Source organism: Terrapene carolina, unplaced genomic scaffold (assembly GCF_002925995.2).
Source record: "Terrapene carolina triunguis isolate 2854851 unplaced genomic scaffold, T_m_triunguis-2.0 Scaffold58, whole genome shotgun sequence".
NCBI lineage: Eukaryota > Metazoa > Chordata > Testudines > Emydidae > Terrapene > Terrapene triunguis.
Window position 1 is genome coordinate 23,633,757 of NW_020664409.1, and position 21,440 is coordinate 23,655,196.

A 21,440-nucleotide genomic window follows, 5' to 3' on the forward strand; every position below is an offset into this window, starting at 1 on the left:
CTAGAGTCAATTTGTCTGACCAGCAAGGCTCTCCCTGACTTCTGGAGGCATGGACTGCTATTTGCCTGGTTTCAGACTCCCGCAAAATAGGTGGAATGCTAATATTCCTGTCTTCCTCTTTCTAACATTAAATACATTTTAAATCTATATCTGAAGCTGTTCCTCATGGTGACAGGATTGTTAATGGCTCCTGTTTCATTGCAAGGTCCAGAGAGATGCAAAGCCTGGGGCAGGGTAGAAAAGACAGAGACAGAAAGAACATGAGGAGCTGCAGGCTTTCCACCACCAACAGGATCACAAAGGCTGTGGTGAAAAAGAGGGAGAGAAAAAGAGTATGAGACACTGCAGTATTCAGAGATTCAAAAATATTGGGCTTTTGAATCAAATATAGATACTTATTCTCAGTATAACTGAGAAAGTCTCTTGAGGAGGAGTCACCACACTTCACCCCTTTTCTATCCCACTATGAAAAGTATGACAAAAGGGATGGGGGACAAAGGAGAACTGATTCCTCATCCATAGTGGAGATGACACAAATGTACCTGCTCTCTTGTCTTAACACTAAAACTGAGCAGGGATGATGGGGAGATAGGAGGATGAGGGTTGGGGGAAGCAATAAAGAAAGACAAAATGGCAGAACTCTCTGTTTTGGCTCTACAATTGTGGACTCTTCAGGTCTTATGTCCAGCCAACAGTTTCGATGAGCTAGGTCCCTGGCAGCACCCTTCTCCCCATTCTCTCCCCTCCCACCAACTCATCTCACCAAAAAGACTGGAGATGGATTGTGAAGTGAACTACTTCACAACTACCTGCTGCCATCCCATTGGCAAGACTGAGAAGTGGGCTGGGAGGGAATGTGCAGCCACATGCCCAGATGAAACTAAAGGCACTTTTCAAATATTAAATTGTCCGAAGATGGAATGAAAGTAGGGGGAATCTCAAACAAAATTATCTTAGCAAAGACTGTATTTGCCTCCTTTCTTTCCCATCTTATTCATTTCAATGGTCACGAACGACAATGTTGTTACTTAAATACTTAATATTATTGGATTTACTATTTTATTTGATTGTAACTATGCAATTTTGCCATATATTTTTATATTGTTGTTTGTATTGGCATTTTGAATTGTGATTGTTAATTTAAAATTTGTTACATATTTCCATAAAATATATACCTATACAATATTTGTTATATGGGAGGGTGTTTGGGGATCAAGACTCAGTGAACTGGAATAATTTCAACCTGAGTAGAAGTTTAAATCTGGAATGAAATTAGTCTATGTAGGGCTAGTGTCAAAGTTAAATTTGATTTGGAGACTTGTCATATTCCTGTTAAAATCAGGGTGCTCGCTCTCCCTGGCTCACACCCACTTATTGACCTTACTGTTCTCAAAATGGGTTCTTGAGAATTGAGCACTTTTGAAAATCTAACCATATATCATGAATTGCCAATTTGCCTCATCACAAAATCATGTGAAATAGAAATAGATAATTGTAATACACATAACTGACATCAGCAAAGGCTTGTAATTCGCATCATTCACCTCACACCCAGGAGCTAGCCATAGTACTTCTCAGCTGATAATGATTTCCTTTTAGAAACCTGCTTCCAAAGAACACTGAGGAACAACTCCTGGAGGGCAAATGTTTCCTTTTGTTTTGTTTTGTTTTGTTATTTTATGTTACATTGCTGTACAATGCTAGGATCACAGGGGAAAAACACTATTCTATGTTCTGCTTTTTAGTATAAGAATCAATATAGGGAAGGGATAAAGTAAAGAGAAAAGCACCAAATATAAATGTATGTCCAAAAATAACTATAATCTTAATCAGGGAATGTTAAGGGGGAAAAAAAACTATTTTAAATAATATGCGTTCTAAAGGCTTGGCTTTTGTCATGGTGTCCAAGCCTTCAGTATCAGCAATGCCATCAATGCTTGAATGGAACCAATGTAGATAATTATGCCACAATGGCACTATTAACCCTTCTGACATACTAGCCACGTGTGTTTGGCTCTGTTGCTTTGGGATCTTGAGCAGAAATGACCACAGTGCAATAGAGGAAGTAGCACCACAGTAAACACACATTCACTCTGTGTAACACAGGCAGAAACATCAAGGACTACTAAGAATCTGGTCCAACCCAGAGCACAGCATCTGCTGGGCACTGGCCTGAAGATACAATGAGGTGCAGATGCTGACTGGATGGCGGAAGAGATTAGTATTGGCTTTGCAGTGCAGAGACATGGTCAGAGGCCCAGAGATAATGGAGAGTACAGATCCATATGGGTCAGGAAGGGGAGCAGCGAGATGTGAAGAAAAAAGACATCAGGGAGAAGAGAACAGAGTAGACATGACACCATAGACCAGGGGTTCCCAACCTTGGTTCGCGGCTTGTTCAGGGTAAGCCCCTGGCAGGCCACGAGATGCTTTGTTTACCTGAGCGTCCGCAGGTACGACCGCTCGCAGCTCCCAGTGGCCACGGTTCACCATTCATGGCCAATGGGAGCTGCGGGAAGCGGTGGCCTGGCCCGCACCGCATATATTCTTCTGCATATATGGCCATAGACCATATATGGGGAGAATGAGAGGAAAGCAGATGTCAGACATGGAAGGGGTGGGCACACCAGACATGGAGGTCAAAGTGACAACAGAGGAGGAGGGAAGGCACTGGGGTAGAAGAATATGGAGGGAAAAGATAACAGGAGAGATAGAAAGTGAAAAGGAATGGAAGGGAAAATAAAGAACTATGGAGATGGTAAAAAAAGAAAGAAAGGACAAAATAAAGTAGCGAATGGGGCTGATTTTGCAGTCTAGGGATGGAGAAAGAATCTCTGGGATAGAATGGTAGCAGCTCACCAGCATTTTTAATATTCCAACTTGGGCAATGGATATCCTATGAATGTTTACAGCATTTTTTGCTGCTGGACAAGCATCATGTAACTGTAAATGTTTGCTGTAACTACCCTGTGTTTACAGAGAAACTTTGTTCTCCAGGGAAAATTTGTATTAACAGTTAAATTATATATTAGGAGGCACAGTGAAGGCTGTAGTACATTAAAAAAGATTGAGAATCAGCAGAATCAGGTGCTGGGGGGGGGGAGGAAAAATGCAAGTGATCACACATGCACAGAGCAGTGAAAAGAATTAGAGTATTTTTCAAAATTTAGAGTCACAGGCTCAGATCCTCAGCTGTTCCAGAGCTCTGAGCAGCATAGTTGAGTGATAAAATGGAAGGAAATACGGCTTTAAGCAACTTTTGTGCTTCACTAAGCTTCCGGGCTTCCATGGGTCACTGCAGCCCCCAGAGTAATTTAGAGCAGCCCAGGGCCCAGGGCTGCTCTAAATTATGCCAGTTTTGAGAGCCCTCCTTAAGGGCCTCTGTACTGGCTGATGATTGCCTCACCATCTCCTGCTCCTGCAGCCCTTCTGATACAATGGGCAGTCAGAGAGATCGCATAGGGCTGGCTATGTCAACTCTAGCCAACCAGCTTCCCTATTGTGATGCTGTATAATTGAAATATGACCATTTGAATCATTAATATTGCCACTGTTAGACAATTGCAACAAATCTTGTACAAAGTATGTCATGTAATGTGTCAATGGAAAAGATATGATTTGCTGAGTATGATTATCCTGTTTATATGCATGTAGCATTTTTGTGTCTGAAGTTATGAATATTGGCTATACAGATCTATATATCAAATGTGTTTGCTCCTGACATAACACCCACAAGGTAATTTATATCCAATCTGGCCAGCACATTGTGAATGAACTATTCAAGTTGATGGCCCATTAAATAACACTTACATCTCACAATGGGCCACAGAAAAAGCTTCTCCCCACCTGGTGGTCCTTCCTGTGGATGCTTTAGTCAAAATATGGGTAATGCCTGCGTCTATGAGTCATCAAAGCATGCAAAGTTATGTGATTTGCTCATGTGACCCTGAACTCCATCTTGTGCCTGTAATTTTCCATAAACTAAGCAGTCCCTCCACATGGGAGAAAGTATAAAAGAAGGACCCTGTAAGCATCTCCACTTTGCCTCTTTCCTGCTCTGATCTCTGGACTATGGATTTACACTAAAAGGACCATATTTACTATGGTCAGAGGACCTTCCAATCTTTTGGAAGTTACCACAGACTTTACAAGTGAGCAGTCTGTAACGTCACTGCTACAAACCTGATCCAAGAACTTTGCAATGATTGTATGTATAAGACTTCCTTAACCATTTTAAATCTCTCCTCTTTCTTTTCTGTCTTTTCTTTATTTTCTATAAATAAACCTTTAGATATTAGATAATAAAGGATTGACCACCAGGTGGGGAGGATAAAATCTGAGTTAAATATTGACTTGGCTATGTGGCTGATCTCTTGGGATTAGAAGACCCTATATGTGACTAAATTGATTTTCAGTAACCACTCATCATAGAGTCCAGTGTCCGGGTGGTAAAGCAAGGGCTGGAATGCCTAAGGAGACTGCATTTTAGATTTATTGTTAACCAGTATGGTGAGACAGAAGTTTACTTTTGTTACTGGCTTGGTATATTTTATGATAGAATAACCACCAGTTTGGGAGTGATTCTGCCCTATTTCTCAGCAGTTTGTCCTGAATCTGATATTTTCAGCTGTGACCCACTGTGACACATATGCCAGATTACTCTTCACTGATCCTGTTAGGGAAGATTTCTGGCCCTTTTTGGTGCTAGAGTAACACAAAGGGGCCGGAGCTGAGAGTAGGCACTGGGTCACAGAGATCAAAAATTAAGAATTTTATTCATTTCCTCACAGGAAATATAGTTGCTAGCTCTTGAGGCCAAGTTTTGAATTGATAAGAGGACTCAACTGTCCTCTCACTCCTACAAGTCAAGGGTTGAGACATTTGATGGGGCAGTTTGGTGATGCATGCACAGTTCTGTGATAAGGAGGACTTCACCCTTCCACACTGCCAAGTCTCCAACTTCCACAAGCATTTTATATTTCGTTTAAAAAGACTCACTTTTTATTTTAACCTTTATATCTTTAAAGTAGCCAAAGAGCTTTTATGAAGCACAGAACCTGTCTACCCTTCCAAACTGGTACTATATGCAGTAGCGTAGCTAGTGGGGTGCAGGGGAAGCAGCCGCTTTCCCTCAGCACGTTTTCAAAAAGTGGCACGCCTGCCGGCCGGCGCTAAACTCCTGCGGGCAAGGGGGGGCAGCACGGTAGGAGGAGCCATGGGGAGGGGGCGGCACGACCGGAGGAGCGAGGGGGGGTGCAGCACTGGCAGAGTAGCTGTGAGCTTCCGTGCACAGGCCCATTGTCCCATCGGAATAACTCTTCTTTCCTTTCCTTCGCCTGCTGCTCTAGCCCCCCTGGCGTCCGAGTGAGACACAAGCTCAGCCCCGGCGCGGGCAGGTCCCGCGTGGCCCGAGCCTGCTGCAGCAAGCTCCGCTCCTGCCCCAGCCCTGGACACGCCCACCCGCGGCACACTGAGACACGGAGGCAAGGGAAATGGCAGCGCCTGTCCCGGGCCCAGGGGCCCCGATCAGGACCTGGGCAGCTCGCAGGGCTCGTGAGAAGCAGGAGGCCCCAGACCCCGCCGCAACCCTCTGCAGCCGCTGGCTGCCCACCCGGCTCTGCAATCAGAGATGCAGCGCTCGGCTGCTCCCCTGCCCTAAAATCCAGCCTCCCTCCCGGCACGGGCTTGTCCCTCCTCCGCACTCAAAGGCTGGTGCAGGAGGCAAAGTCCCGGGGAAGGGTGGGGCCGGGGAGGCCGCAGGAGCAGGGGGCAGCGAGAACACACCCGGGGCCGGGAGAGCCCCGCAAAGGAGGCACAGACACACACACCCCCTTCCGCAGCGCGGCCAGCAGCCGAGGCCAGAGGAGCAAGGGGGGGCGCATCATGGCGGCTGGCAGCCAATGGGGGGGGGGCAGAGCGGCTGGAGGAGGAGCCAAGGGGGGCGTGGCCAGAGTAGGAGCCAAGGGGGGGGCACCTTGCTCTTAGATCCTGGCTACGCCACTGACTATATGGTACTAATATCACACTGTGTCGCCCATATCAGATTTTTAAACACCCTGGGACCCAACTGAACATTCATTGAACCAACACTAAAATAAAGAAATGTTGATGGAAACACATCTGTAATGCTTGATAAAACTATTATTTAATCATAATCCATGCCAATATTCTTAAACCTACTCCTCAAAAAAATTCAGTTATAATCTAAGTAAGCCCTCAAGGTTCCTGAATGAAACATCAAGTTCAGATGTCAGGGTCCGCCTAGGAATATGAGGTACTGTCATCTAAGGACTGGAGGTTGAATAATTAATAAGAACATACAGAAAATTGGATGTGATAAGAGCAGCCAAGTCACACACATGTTCTATAACATGTACACAACTTTTTTCCTCTCAAGCAATGTCACTCAACTAAATATATACATATATATAACGTCATACAGAGATATAAATCTCCTTGTTGGGTCCTCTCAATTCTCTACATGTCCAGATGCTGCAATCCTAAACCTCTGCCTTCCTCTGCCCCAGTTTTAATAAGAGCATGGATGCCCTGTGGCTGCAAGGAAATGTGCAGCAAGCCCATTAAGATTAGCACAGTTAGAGGAAGAGCACAGAGGCAGCTGCTGTTGTAGATGGCTGAGTGGCATATGCAGTCCATGAGTATTCTTGAGGAGTTTTAATGGGCCATCATCATGGTATGTCACTCCTCAAAATGGTCATTTGTTATTCGTGCTCTTAAATGACAGTTTGGCAGCTCTGAGAGGTAAAAACCATTTGTATAATGTGCATCTTCACATACTAATTGCAAAATATTTAATTTGAAAAAGCAACAATTCTGTATTGTAGCACCACCAACAGCCCACAGGCAACATCACACTTACACAAAGGGAAGTGGGCAAGTAAGGAGGGATAACTGTGTGGTTACATACATAGAACCCAATTTTGCCCTCACTTATACACATGCAACTCCACTGAAGTCAATCAGGCTGTAACTTAGAACAGGGAAAATAATGTACATTGAACAATGCACTGGATGAAACATGCACTGAGAGGTCTGTGTTTACTGTGAATATTCCTTCAAGTACTCAGTATTACTATTTCAATATTCAAACTGTGTAATTTGCCAGATAAGTTATATGGTATTGTTTCTTCTTTCTGACCTAACCAATCAGGGCCGGCTCCAGGCACAAGCTGAGCAAGCTGGTGCTTGGGGCGGCAGATTGTTCGAGGCGGCATTCTGCCCAATCCTAGGGCGGCACGGCCGGGTTTTTTTTGTTTTGTTCTTGTTCCGCTCCGGCCGCCCTGTAGGGGGTGGCGGCGCGGAGAACCAGAGCGCCCTGCAGGGCAGTCCTCTTCCTTCCCTCCCCACCAACCGGAGCGGAGCCCTCGCGGCAGGAGGCGGCGCAGCGGGAGGGGCCGCGTGGCAGCGCCCCTGCTGTAGCTCTGGCCGCCCCCTTCTCTCTCTCTCCCGCCCGCTTCCTCCGCGCCCCCCCCAGCCGGTCCCCGTGCACCCGCGCTCTGGCCACGCCGCAGGTTTGTTTGTTTGGTTTTTTTTGCTTGGGGCGGCCAAAAAGCCAGAGCCGGCCCTGTAACCAATATAAATTACTTCTGTTTCTACCCAAAACCATTTCATTTTGTGATCAAACAAATCTCAGTGATCCAACTTTGCTCATACAAGTGCTTACGAAAACAAATAGTGTGAGAATATGTTTGAAGCACAATTCTACTTAAATAATTGAACTGAATAATTATTCTCAAGAGCTGGAGAAGGCAAATTTGAACCTTTTAATTTACTTTCGATGTCAAGATAGAGTCACACCTCTCTTCCAAAATGCTACAGGTTTTATCACATGCTCCATGTCTATTCACAATGCACCATGCTTCCTGATATTATTTACTATGCCAATGTATTTACTAGTCCAGTGAATTGATTTATTTTGTTGCCAGGAAGCACTGAAGCTGTAAAACAAAAGCCAGCTACTCTCTGCTTCAGTTTTCTAATCAAATTGCGTAAGGCTCTACGCTCCCTGTATTCCACATGTATAACTCCTATAAAAGTGAATAGGCATTAGGAATGCAGTGTAATAAATGAATACCATAGACCCCAATGCTGCAAGGTGTTCCATGTAGAAGGACCGCTGTGTTTGCACAGAGGTCCACTGACTTCAATGGGTCAGCTCACATGGAGCAGCTTGCAGGATTACAATGTTAGTGTGCAGCTAGAGGTATCAAATGCATTTGATAGGGTTAAACTATTTGCCCCAATTATCTCCCCCAAACATGTCAAACAAATCCCATTTCCCACCTCTACTCCCACAATTGGAAACCATCCAGAAGCACTAGCTAGCATAATGTAAATAGAGACTAAATTTGCATGAGCAAACTCTCTTCCAGAAACTGCATGGTTTTATTGCATTATGTAAGTCATCTATTTTTTATGGAGTTTGCAGAATATTAGAGGAAAAGTGTTTTTTTTTTCTTTCTTCTATTAATTATTTAATGTTTAGTACTCAGATTTGTTTTTGACATTACAAGATTCTGTTCTGTACTTTGGAGTGTGTGGAGGGGAAATCTACATAGTACATGCAAGTGAAATTTTGCAAAATTAATACTTTCTCCTCCCCCCTCTCCCCCCTGCCCACTGCTTTTGGGAATATATACAAGGAATTTTTTTTTTTCAAAAAAGCACACCTACCTATAGGAAAGCTAGTTCTGCCACAATATTTATTCTGCTAGTTAGGCATGATATTTGAAACCTGAATAAAATACCCAGGAGTCTGGGGTACATAAAAAAGTGTATTTTTTCATCATCATTTTTGGAGCATTTAGACCAAAAAAAAAAAAAGGAAAGAAAGAAAGACCTCAGAAGTAGATACAATAGTAGCATCACTCACAATATACAGCATTTTTATGTAAATAATTGAAGAGTGGGTAGATAAGCATACAATGTACCTGTTTGTCCATGTCCATAATATCTAATTTAGAAAGGAAAAATCATTTGGCATAAAACATAAAGTCTTATGTATGGCCAAATATGTACATATAGCAAATCTCCATGTATTTATAGAGTATAAACCATATTATATAAACTCTATGTGGTCTTTTTTTGTCAAATTACTGATCTACAGTTTAAAGCGATTATTCTTTTTCCGTTTGAACTATCTAAAATAGCTTGCAGCACTATTTGGTTGATAATGATTTTCTCATAGGAACCTGCTTTCGAAGAACATTAATCCATTCATACAGAGAAATAGATTCCTGGAGGGTACATGGGTTTTTTTGTTTTGTTTTGTTTTGTTTCAATGTTGCATCCATTTACTGACACTTCCTTTGCCTTTGAAATTTTAATGTTACTGAAAATTCTCTTGTAATATTACAGTGCACGTCAGTGGGTCTGAGAAGTGCTGAAACCCTAATAGGATGGGTGAAAATGGTTAAGTGTGTAAATGTAAAGCAGTCAAAGTAATTACTGTGACTAATTGTCTCTGTAGAAGTCTATAAAGTGCTGGACTGCAGCACTATGCGTGATCTGATCATTTTAATGATGAAAGATTTATAATGCAGAACAGATACAATAAGCTGGGTCCAAGTCCACTCTAACCTTTAATTCCCTGAAAACAGTTAAAGACTAGTTAAATAAAATCTATGAAACTATTAAAATAAAATAGCATTATCATTGCTTGTCTTCCTCCTCTTACTTTCAACCCCACTCATAACACACATGTATCAAGACATCTTGCTCAACTCTAGCTGTTTTGCTTAAAAATCAAGTTACTATAATTAAATATAGCACCATATAACTGTATGGGTGATCTGAGCTGAACAATGAACAAGTCCCTGCCCTGACAAGCCTATAGTCAGTTACAATCAGTGCAGTGCTATATAGTATATATAGGAAGTATAAGGAAGTTATATGGTTATACTTAGAATGTTCCACAGACTAGGTTTAGGAGGGTTGTTCATTCCTTCATTCATTTAAAGAATGATCTTTAACCAGGAATTACTAAAGACATTTGCTCAGTTTTATTCCTATGAGTATTCCCACTAAATTAAATGGGACTATTCACAGATTTAAAATTAAGCATCAGATTAAGTGCTTTCCTGGATCAGGGCCTTAATGTACATACAATAGGTGGCTTATGGCTTATTCCATGCTTATGGTACATCACTGAAAAACAGCAAGGAATTGAGAGTGGGCAAAGAAATTTAAAAAAAGAGAGTAGCAGAAAAGCATGGGTAAAGGGTTTTAGCATGGGTAAATTATTTAACAAAAAAAAAAAGGGAACCAATGAAAATCTATACCATGCCATAGACACCCCATTCCTAATATATCAGAGGGTAACATATGAAACCAGTGCATAGCTCAATTTCTTATGTTAGTGAACCTCACAATTTAATTATGCTCCCTTAGATGCTGGTGTTGTGTTTTAGTGCCAGTGCTGGGTAAAGTCCATTAAAAAAAAATAACAGCAAAATCCACTGCTGTTGTTTAGCTCATCATTTCAAATCATTGTTGCCCATTTAATTTAATATTCTTGCTTTCAGTGAATATATATATATAATTAGGGTGGGTAGTGGTTCTTCACTGCTACTGGCTTGGTTGATGGTTCAATCATAACACTTTTTTAGTGTTCTCCACCAACCACCACTAGTGTTTGTTTAAAGTTGCAGTTTCTGTAGGGCAGACCACCGGATGGAAGGATAGATGAGATATCCCTTTATGCAGTCAGAAGTTATGGGCAAGATAGTACCATTTTACTTCATCTTTTCTCAAGTTACTCAATTTTTATTTATACTGATTTTCCATGTTTTCTTCTTTCCCAAGATTTCTTTCTTTCTTTCTTTTTCTTTCTTTCTTTCTCTTTTCTTTTTTTGTCAACCAGTACATTGCTGAAACTTTAACCTCACTAACAAGAATGAAGTAATTTAATCCAATATTACACCATACTAAATCTGTGTCAATAACACTCTGATTCAGGAAATCAGACATATTTGTGAAGGTTCAACACACGCTTAAAACTCCCATTGAAGTCAATGGATCTTAAACGGATGTTTAAAGCTAAGCACGTGTGTAAGTGATTTCCTTATCTGGGGCCTTAATGTGCATGCAGAGCAAAGGTATTTTAATGAACAGAAATGTGGTTATGAGAGGGAAGCACTGCACAGACTAATTGCAAGAAGCAACATTAAAAGTTGACGGGATTCTATTATATAAATTCATAATGTAACTGTTCAGTATTCAGAACAAGCTGAAGTATGGTATGCACAGTAAATATGGATGTTTCAGAGTCTGTCTTAAATTGTTCAGATCATTTAAAGTGATCCCCAGTGAATAAGTGCTTTAAATGGTTTGGTTTCTTCTTAATTCTTTTCTTAACGTTAACATTTGCAGGTCTACTGGGACTTCTGGATATAACCAGATTGGTCTCTGGGTAGAGATTTGGATTTTGATAGGCACTTTTACTGTAGGTGACAGAGATGAGTGGAAGGGGACAATACAAAAATAAACCACCTACATATGGTATGGATGGCCAATATCAGACTAACTGCTTATAGTACCTACTGACTTCAGTGGGAGTTGGATTGGGTTTATAGTGAATCGTGTAATGCTGCTCTGGTAGTTGAAGGGGACAGCATTTATTTTTTCCCCTTCCTATTCCTTTGAGTATGCAGAGTGTTACATAAGTATCATCTCATCTCACTCTTGTGCTGTCAGTATATCTTTTTTCCTTAAAAGAGCACCCTTTAGCATTTAATATGATCAGCTGAGGACATTAATTGATTAAAATCAAAGCTCGCTCTGTGTATATATAAGCTTTTCTGACCTAGATCATTAATACCAGAAAAATGACATGATTTTTATCTATTTTTCATATCCGTGCCATTGTCTCCATGTTTCTTGTAAAGTAGCCTCCACTGTGAATTGCTGGTGATGTAATGGATTTATGTGCAATTTACAACCAAATGGTAAGAAATTAGTGAAATGGCATGTGCTGTTTTACTATGGATATGTGGGGTTGCTGAATCTACATTAAAATTCAAATTGTGCAGTCTCTGTGAATCCTGAAAGCTGTCTGGTTTCTACCGGAAATGTTCAAAGTTTCAGTTCAGAAGCTCATTCCTGATGGTTCTATTATTCCACGTCACTGGGATCTTCTGATTTACATAAAAATTTATCTGATTATATGACACAAATATTTCATTTTACCATAACAAAAGATTTTCCATGGTATAAGCAAGCTGAATGTACAAAGACTCCCAAACTAAAATTGAGGAAATTAGAGCACTTTTATCTAATCATCAGTTTCATGCTGTTTTTCCCTCTGAATGAACTCTGGTAGGATAAGAATAGAAGTGCACTCCCACTATACCAACAGGACACTCCATGTATTTTAAGAATTGTAATCATCATGAAGGTAGAGGAGTTATTTGCATTAGTTATTTCATTAACAGCAAACTAAATCAGTTTCTTTAAGTTTCCTCCCATCTACATCAACTCTATTAAATTTACTGTTACTTGCATGCCTGTGATACTTCTTGATTGTGTATATCACCAACCATTTCCTAAAGGAAACTTTTATTACAGTGTCTGAACACTTCATTTTTAAACCTGAATCCCCAATGTGTTGTTTTTGAAGATTAGAGTTTAAATCAGTGTAATACTTGCCCCCAGCGTTCAAGACTGATCTTTGCTAAGTTTCACTTGACACAGCATGTAAACTTCTCCACCAGATTGTTTGAGCACTCTCAAAGCTTAATTGATCCAATTTGCATGTCTCATCTTGGCAGAATTGTGTATCATTTCTATCCTCTTGGACTAAGTGATCGCAATCTAATTACTTTGTATACAAAGCATATGGAATGTTTCCAACTCCTTTGCTATCCCCTTCCGTGCACCCATGTTAAAGCTTTCTAATTCTACAAGCAATCTGATCTTCCAGTATTTTTACAGGATTATTGTCTCATTGATTGGCCTTCTGTCACCAATTATAGTACCCTAAAGCCAATGTACTTTTTTTTTACACAAAGCATTTTCACTTTGTATAACACCTTCTTGTGGGCTTTTTTATAACAGGTGTTTTATTTAACACTCTGTTCATGTTAATTAACACTATTTAAGGGGGCAGTCCCTTCGAGGCTAGATCTTCTGGTGTAAATCAGCATTGCTCCATCGACTTCAATTGAAATATGTAAATTTATACCAACTGAAACTCTGTCCCTATATTTTTAGGGAGGAAAATCATTTCTCCATTGCTCCGAATCCTGTACATTTGAAGGTAGTTTGAAGGACTGCACCAATTTTTCACCCAATTTATAACTTTCAAAGGGAAAAAAGTTACTTTCAAACATTGATATATATCTTTCAAATGTTAATTATGCTTTTGTACATTTATTATTATTTTTTCACTTACCTAAGAGTAGTTGGTCCCAATATTTTTCCCTACTTACATTAAGCATGTTACAGTAACCATCCTTAAATAACAAGGTGATCTCTTCAGAAATTGCATTACCTATGAATTAATGAGATCTAGCTGTCTAAAATAAAACAAATAAATAAATTTAAAATAAAAACATTGAAAAATCTGAAGCACACTGGTCAAATTAATGAAGACCAAGGATGAATAAACTTTGGACATAATTAAAACCAAGCACTAGAGCGAAATGGAAAATTCTATTTGATCAATTCAATTATCAGCTGAAGGCTTGATCTTAATTCCCCCTATGCCCCCAATCACCATTACCAAAATTCTATTTTAAAACATGAGTATTATGCCCCTTTTACTTGGTGTCCTCTGTGCTCAGTTTCCCTACCTCATGTCCCTTCCCCCAGAATCCATAGGCAACTAATGCCCAGTATTCCTGCACTAGTAGAATGCTGGGTTGTTGTTGTTGTTGTTTCTCCCTATGTTCTGCCTTGCTGTTTTATCTTGTTTTTCATGCACCTCTCCAATCATATGTGTTAAGAGGAGAAGACAGGGAGCTTTTTTCTTCCATTTAAGAATATGTTAATAGACTTAAAATATGTAGTTTACAACACATGAATAGTCTTCAGGATTAGAGTTGATGGCCACCTATGGAGTCATCAAAGAGGGAGCTGGGAATCATTGGGTCTGCTATGCTGCTGCAGATGATTAAGCAAACACAAGGAGACTAAATAACTCCAGTGGAGAACGTGTAGATGAATTATGAAGTGTCATAGATCCAAGTGAGCATCCCTCCCTATCCACACGCTAAGACTGCTGTGAGAGGAATCCAAGCCTCTGGTGTTCTCGATCCCTGATTTGTTTCATGCTCCTGGAACTTAAAGGGAATCCAGCCACTGCCCCAACCTGTGGGTTCCTAGGTGCACACTCAGGATGCAGGCCTTCTATCTGGCATCTGCCTCTGAGTGTTGGATCCTGCTGTCCCGCCACCTAGCCCCTCTGGGTGCAGTGCTACACTGTCAGAAAACTGCTTCTTAAACACAACCCTCTGTCAAAACTCCACCCCAAAGGTGTGAATCTTTTGGTTTTCAGTTTAAGGGTATGTCTACACTGCAATATCCCTCACTATCTAGCTCACCCTTCCCTTTTGAGGCCTGGGGGGAACCACTGGCATCCAGGCAGGCAAGATGTTCCGGCCTCATGCAGCTATAGCTGGTCTTTCTCCCTCATGGAGCACCTTCCCCACTTCTGTGACTTTGTTCTATCCTGCACCACACTTAAGGTGGCCACTCATGCATTTCCAGAATTCAGGACATTCTAGGAATGGTGTGATGCTGCCCCCACTGGCATGACCTTGATCTCATGGTGCATATGAAATCATGCCACATGAAGGATGCCATTTTGAAGAGTGTGCCGCTCTGCCCTGCTGGCGTGACTTTGCACGCATGGAGCATGCGAGGTCAGGCTGAAGGGGGCAGAGCGGTGCGCTCTTCAAAGTGGCATCCCCCATGTGCTACTGGACAAACCCCCATTTGGTTTTGTGTCAGTACTGAACCGGAGGACAAACCATCCAAAAAGAGGACTGTCTCGTTCAAAACTGGACAAATGGCCTGCCTACCCACATTTTCTCTTCCTGTCTTCTCCTCCTGTTCTTGTGTGATTAGCTGCTTAAATCCAACTGGCTTCCTTTGTTCTGTCTTTGAGGTAACTTTCCACTGTTCCTGGCTCCCCCCTCTCTTCAAAGGAGTTAAACTAAGACTAGTTTTCTAAGGATGCAGCTCATCCATTGTTCAAGTGTTTGTGTCTAAATAGGATTGTTGAATTCGAAGCACTACCCCATTGTATCTCTGGTGCTACAGAACTTGTCAGCACTCATGACACAGCAATTTTTCATTATGCAACTTGATATTATGAATCTGAATTAAAAAATCATACAGATATAGCCCCAATTCATCACACTAAGCTGGATGGATAAGTGGATAAGGAAGCAAGAAGGGGCTATTCAAATGCCATTTTTTGTCTTGGGAAACAACAGAGGAGTAACAGAGCCCTGGAAGGCCTTGAGTCTATGCAAATGGAAAAATATTGGTTTGGACAGAGGGAAAATATGAATGTATGAAATGTCCAAAACAAAAACATCGTGAATTAAATACTGTATTGGTCAAAGAACTGATTCAATCAGCCCTACCAATTAAAACAAAAGTAATAATAAAAATATTCAGAGGAAAACAGGTTTGCTCTTAACATGCATTGTACTCTGAAACTTGACTGGTTAAAAATGGCATTGTGAAAACCTGTATTTACTGCTTCCCAATTTATTGCATATCTAATGGGCTCAGTGGACAAGTGAAAAGCAAACTATCTTGCAACCTTCATCAAGTCTTGAAAAGCTGTGTTCTACCATTCTGCTGCATCATCACTAGAAATAAAAGTCCTGCAGTTATACCAGGATTTTCAAATTCTGCCCTCATCAAATGTATAGTCCCATTGCCTGCAACTGGATTACACAGGATTAACTCATTGGAACCTCATAAAGAATTCTGTAGATGGTACACACACACACGCACAAATAGAAAACAGCTCACTCTCTCTCTCTCAGCACTGTTGGCTCAGCAGGGCTAACAGAAATAAAAAGCAGAAAAAAAAATTTTGTCACCAAAGAAAGCAGATGTGATTCTCACAGGGAGCTGATCTGTTGTGTAAGCAAGCACCTCATTTTACAGTCACTTTTCAGAGTAAAATCACACTTTAAGCAAAAATAATATATGGAAATATACAAAAAGCCTTTGAAACATTCTAAAAGGAATCTAGCTAAAGGTATGGATTTCCTTTCCTTAATTATCAATATCAAAGAGCTCTCTGAGCTGAATTATATGTGCTAGTTCATTATTATTAGTAATAGTAGTAGTACATCTTATTTGTATTATGGTAGTGCCGAGGAGCCCCAGACATGGACCAGGACCCAATTGTGCTAGGTGCTGTACAAAAATGTAACAAAAAGATGATCTCTGCCCCCAAGGAGTTTACAATCTTAGAATTGTACTATTTCTTTGTTCACCAGTTCAATAAACTTTACAACAGATTTTAGGGACACAAATATGGACAAACAAATTTCTCTTTCCAGGATTTTGTAAAACTTTATGAGTCAAAATAATATATCCTGGAATTTATGAATGTTAGCCTCTTAAAATCTCTGCTAAAATATCATTTTATCCTCTGTCACATTAAAGAATCTCTTATTCTTTTGGACTGGAAAAACCTATCCAATCTTATGTGATATAAACAACTACAATACCTCCATTGTCACCAGCTAAGGTAGCAGCATATCTTGGTTTTGTCAGTGAATTAGGAAAGTGTTGAACACACTGTCCATCATTAATTGTACTCATACTTTCAACAGAACAATCTAATCATTGGAAAACAGTCTGGTTTCAGTCCATTACTTTGTACAACCACTCTCCTTGAATTCACTGTACACATCTGTTCTGTTATGGATAAAGGGCTATTTACAGGTGCTATAATGTTGAACTCAATGAAAACTTTTAATACTGTTAATCACTCCACTCTTTATTACAACTTTATTCTTCTGATCTTAATGATCAAGCCATAATTTGTTTCACATGATATCTTGCTAATCATTCTGTAAAGTAATTTTCCAGGGAAGTGAATCTGAACTACAACTGTTAATTCTTAATACTGTGGTGCAAGACAGTGTTCCTGTTTCCTCTTTATGGCTTAAGAATTTCTCCAATATTTGTATGAAAAGCATGAGAATGTAACCCACTGGTGAGTGTGTATGAAAGGTCCTCCTCTGTGCTAATCCACGGAGAATATAAATTTGTCACAGCCCCCACCCAACAGTGTTGGCTCTTCAGCACAAACTATCAAGACTCTTGCTTTTAACTCTGGAGGTTCCTGGTTCAAACCATGGTGCATCAGCCAAGATGGCAGCTTTCCTAAGAGGTCAATGGGATCTGATTTAATTAGTTTATTTCCCTCTTTCCTTTTATTTTGTAATTAGTAAAATTAGAAAAGGTTCTGAATTAACAGACTTGTAGACTGAAGTTTTGACTCGGACAGTTACAGCAGAGGCTGTGATAGCGTGTGCTTTCTTACACCGGTATATAATAATACTGCCAATTATTATTATTTTAATTTTATTTAATAATAAACAATTAGAAACTAATGAAGATTGTGTGCAAATAACTATTTTTATAAAAATGGGAACGAAATCTTTGGAAAATTTGAGCATGCAATAAATAAATCACCTGATCTAGACTATATGCATTATGTGGGCATTGAGAATAATAATGAATTGAATTAGTTGAAATTTGTCAAGTTTTGAGAATTTAAAAAGGATTAACACTATTTTTAATTACCTATATTGATCCATTGACAGCAGAAAACTCATTGATATTAGAAGAAAATTAGATGTATCTATTTTCAAAGAAAAGCATAGAAAAGAATAGAGATCCTGATAGTGACCAACCGGTAAGTCAAAATTTTACACCTTGTACAATAATGGAACAAATTTTAAAATGGAAAACCCCTAAACTTCTAGATGATGGAATCAAAACTTCAACAACATGGGTTTCTAAAGAACAGTGCTGTTAATCAAAAAAATTTTATTACTTTTTTCCCCTTTGGACAAAATTATTAAATTAGTTGATTGTGGGTAAGTAGTAGATGTAATTTTTGATTTCACATAGTATCTCAGAAAAAAACTAACCGTGAATGTATCATTATCAGTGGAACTGGAGTTAGAGGGCCCAAGTGCCCTGGAGGGGACACCATTGGAACATGGAACACAGGGAGATAGCCTGAAAGCAACTCAGTGGCATGGACAGAGAAGTCCACAGAGTTTAATAGAGTTCCAGTTGTTCAACTTAACCTGCATTCAGCTTCACTCTTTGTGAAAGAAACATGATGGCAGCATCTGAGCTGTGAGTTCTCTGAAGTACAGCAGCTGGTAACATGAGCCATGGTACTTGGTTTGAAGCCCCCTGGATTTTTCAGACAAAAATCTAGCCTAGCAACGGACCCCAGTGAAAGGAGGAATTTTAGATGTACATAGACCTGGCCATGCAGGAGGATAAACACTTGCTGCAATCAGCTTGCATACAAACTCACTCACATAGACTGAAAGCCAATTGAAGGACCTTAAGCAAAATGTAATGATTAATGCCAAAGTATCAACTTGGGGAAAGGTATCTGTTGAGGTACTGAAAGGAATCAGTGTGAGATCTCAGCTAACATTTTCAAAAGCACCTAAGTGAATTAAAAGCCTAAATCCCATATTCAAAGGTAATACATATTTAGGAGTCCAATTGAAACTCAATGAGATTTAAACTCCTAAAGGTACGTCTATATTACCCACCGGATCGGCGGGTAGTGTTCGATGTATCAGGGATTGATTTATCACGTCTCATCTAGACGCGATAAATCGATCCCCGAATCGACTCCCATACTCCACCTCGGCAGAAGGAGTAAACGGAGTCGATGGGGGAGCTGCGGCGGTTGACTCGCCACCGTGAGGACGGCCAGGTAAGTCGAACTAAGATACTTCGACTTCAGCTACATGAATAGCGTAGCTGAAGTTGCGTATCTTAGTTGGAACCCCCGCTAGTGTAGCCCAGGCCTCAGTAACTTAGGGACTTCTGAAAATGTTACCCGTGTTTTTATTAAATAGCTACATGATCTGGAATAGGATGAAAGCAGCATATTCGTAAAAGTTACCAATAATAAACTAATGGAAGTTGAAAAAACTAGTAAGACCAAAGAAATAATAAAAAGGGAACTAGAGAATTTCTAAAACATTAAAATGAAATTCATCTTAGAAAAATATAAAGTAATACTGAATGAAAGCCCTATTCCACTAAACAGCACTATCTGGCTGGTCATAAGGGCTTTGGGTTTCTAGGCTGGGATGTCATTGACCCGGTTTGCTGTGTCATTGGTCTAGCAACAACTGGAATTGGGTTAATAATCAAGTGGACTCAGAGTGTTACCTCCAGCTCCCTGAGGATGTGTATACAGTTGGTGTCAACCTGCCTCTGACAACTTTCTGAGAAAGTTCTGCCTCTGAAAAATCCCAATGCATAATATACACAGTGTTCTAAGTAGAAACAAACAAAAACAACCCCCCCACCCCAACTATGATAATAAATACCTCCAGGTACAGGAAAATAAGGAGGATAAGTATACTGGGGGAAAAGGAGTTGAAAGGAATAGATAATAGTCTATAAAACAATCAGTTTATACATTAACAGACCCCCAAACCCAGCTGTCTGATCCCTTCGGTCTCTGAGGCTTCTGCATGTAACCCTAATGGTCCAGCTAGTAGATTAATGCTAAAATAAGATTTTTAAGAGCTCCCTTTGCTTTTGGCCATTGCTGGCGTACAGCTGGTCTGCAAAGTGCATCCAATGGATCAAGACCAACTTTAAACCATTTTCAGGAATACAAGCCAAATGAAAATGGCATGTTGAAGTGGTTCTTGAAGACACATAAGCCCACAATGAACCTGTGCTTAAAATCCAGGGGTACAGATACAAATAAAAATCCAACACCGCACTTGTCCTCTCCCCAAGGGTTCACTGACTAACTAAACCATGATCGAGGGAGCATCCCCTGGGGTATTCACACCAGTCAGAGGGGGATCCTAGCTAGCTAGTCAGTCCACATCAGGCAGTCTGAACTGTGGAGCCCCTTGTAGTCTTTGTTAGTATTTTCCCCTCCAAGAAAGTAATCTGATGTCCTCCTTTCCTTATTTGCTCTGTCATACTCAACATGGCATTGGCTGTGGAAGAGAGAACGGAACAACTGGTTGCAAGAGCTACTGTTTCCATTGCCAGGGAAAACTTTATAGTGGTGCAATGGACTTCACTCTCTCAAGAGCTCTGGCCATATAATGTTTCTGACATAAGTCTGTTGCACCCTCTGGGGATGACTCAGGAGGAGGACGCTGCATTCAGTGTGTGTGGGGGGGAATCCTGAAAGGCAGCTATGCTTAACGACCTCCACCCAGGGGTGGCAGTGGACATGAGTTTGCAATATAGTATGGTATAAAAAGGGGCATGCAACTTTTGAGTTGTAAAATCTGCATAGTATAATGGAGCAGGAGGTAGCAGTTTCCTTCTGCAGCTCTTGATTAGCTGAAGCTATAACATACTGTTCACTTCTGGGCTTTTCGTTACCAGGAAGAGACTGAAAAATTGGATGGAGTGAAAAAAGAGCAATAAAAGTTATCAGAGGGCTAGAGCAGCGGCGCTCAATCTTCCCAGATTACAGTATCCCTTTCAGGAGTCTGGATTGTCTTGCGTATCCCCACGTTTCACCTCACTTAAAAACTACTTGCTTACAAATCAGACATAAAAATACAAAAGTGTCACACCACACTATTATTGAAAAATTGCTTAATTTCTCATTTTTACAATATTATAAAATAAATCAATTGGAATATAAATACTGTACTTACATTTCAGTGTATAGTATATAAAGCAGTCTCTATGAAATTTTAGTTTGTACTGACTTTGCAAATGCTTTTTATGTAGCCTGTTGTAAAATGAGGCAAATATTTAGATGAGTTGATGTACCCCCTGGAAGACCTCTGCATACACCCAGGGATACTGGTACCCCTGGTTGAGAACCACTGGGCTAGAGGGCTGATTAATGAGGAAAAATTACAAGAGCAAAATATACATATTGCTTGACTAAGCAATAGCTAAGTGGTTGCGGGAAGGGGCATAATAACAGTCTACAAATATTTGAAGAATATAAACACCTAGGCGTGCGAGGAGTTAATTAATGGTCTTCAAATAAACCCCATACAGTATCACAGTTCTGTAACTTAAAAGGGAAACATAAAAATGCATAACACAATTTCAAGGAAGTTTATACCATGTAACTTAAGCACCTTTAATGGAAAACTAGTTAAAACTATTTACTCATTTATGGTATTCTATGTATGCTGCTGTGACATATCTAGGCAAAAAAAAAAAGGGGTTTATCCTTCCCA

General features: G+C 40.3%; 1 protein-coding gene across 1 annotated transcript in view; it reads right to left on the minus strand.

Moving 5' to 3' along the window:
- CDH7 (cadherin 7) overlaps positions 1-21,440 on the minus strand; it is a 92,463-nt gene that overhangs the window by 56,816 nt on the left and 14,207 nt on the right. The window lies entirely within an intron of this gene.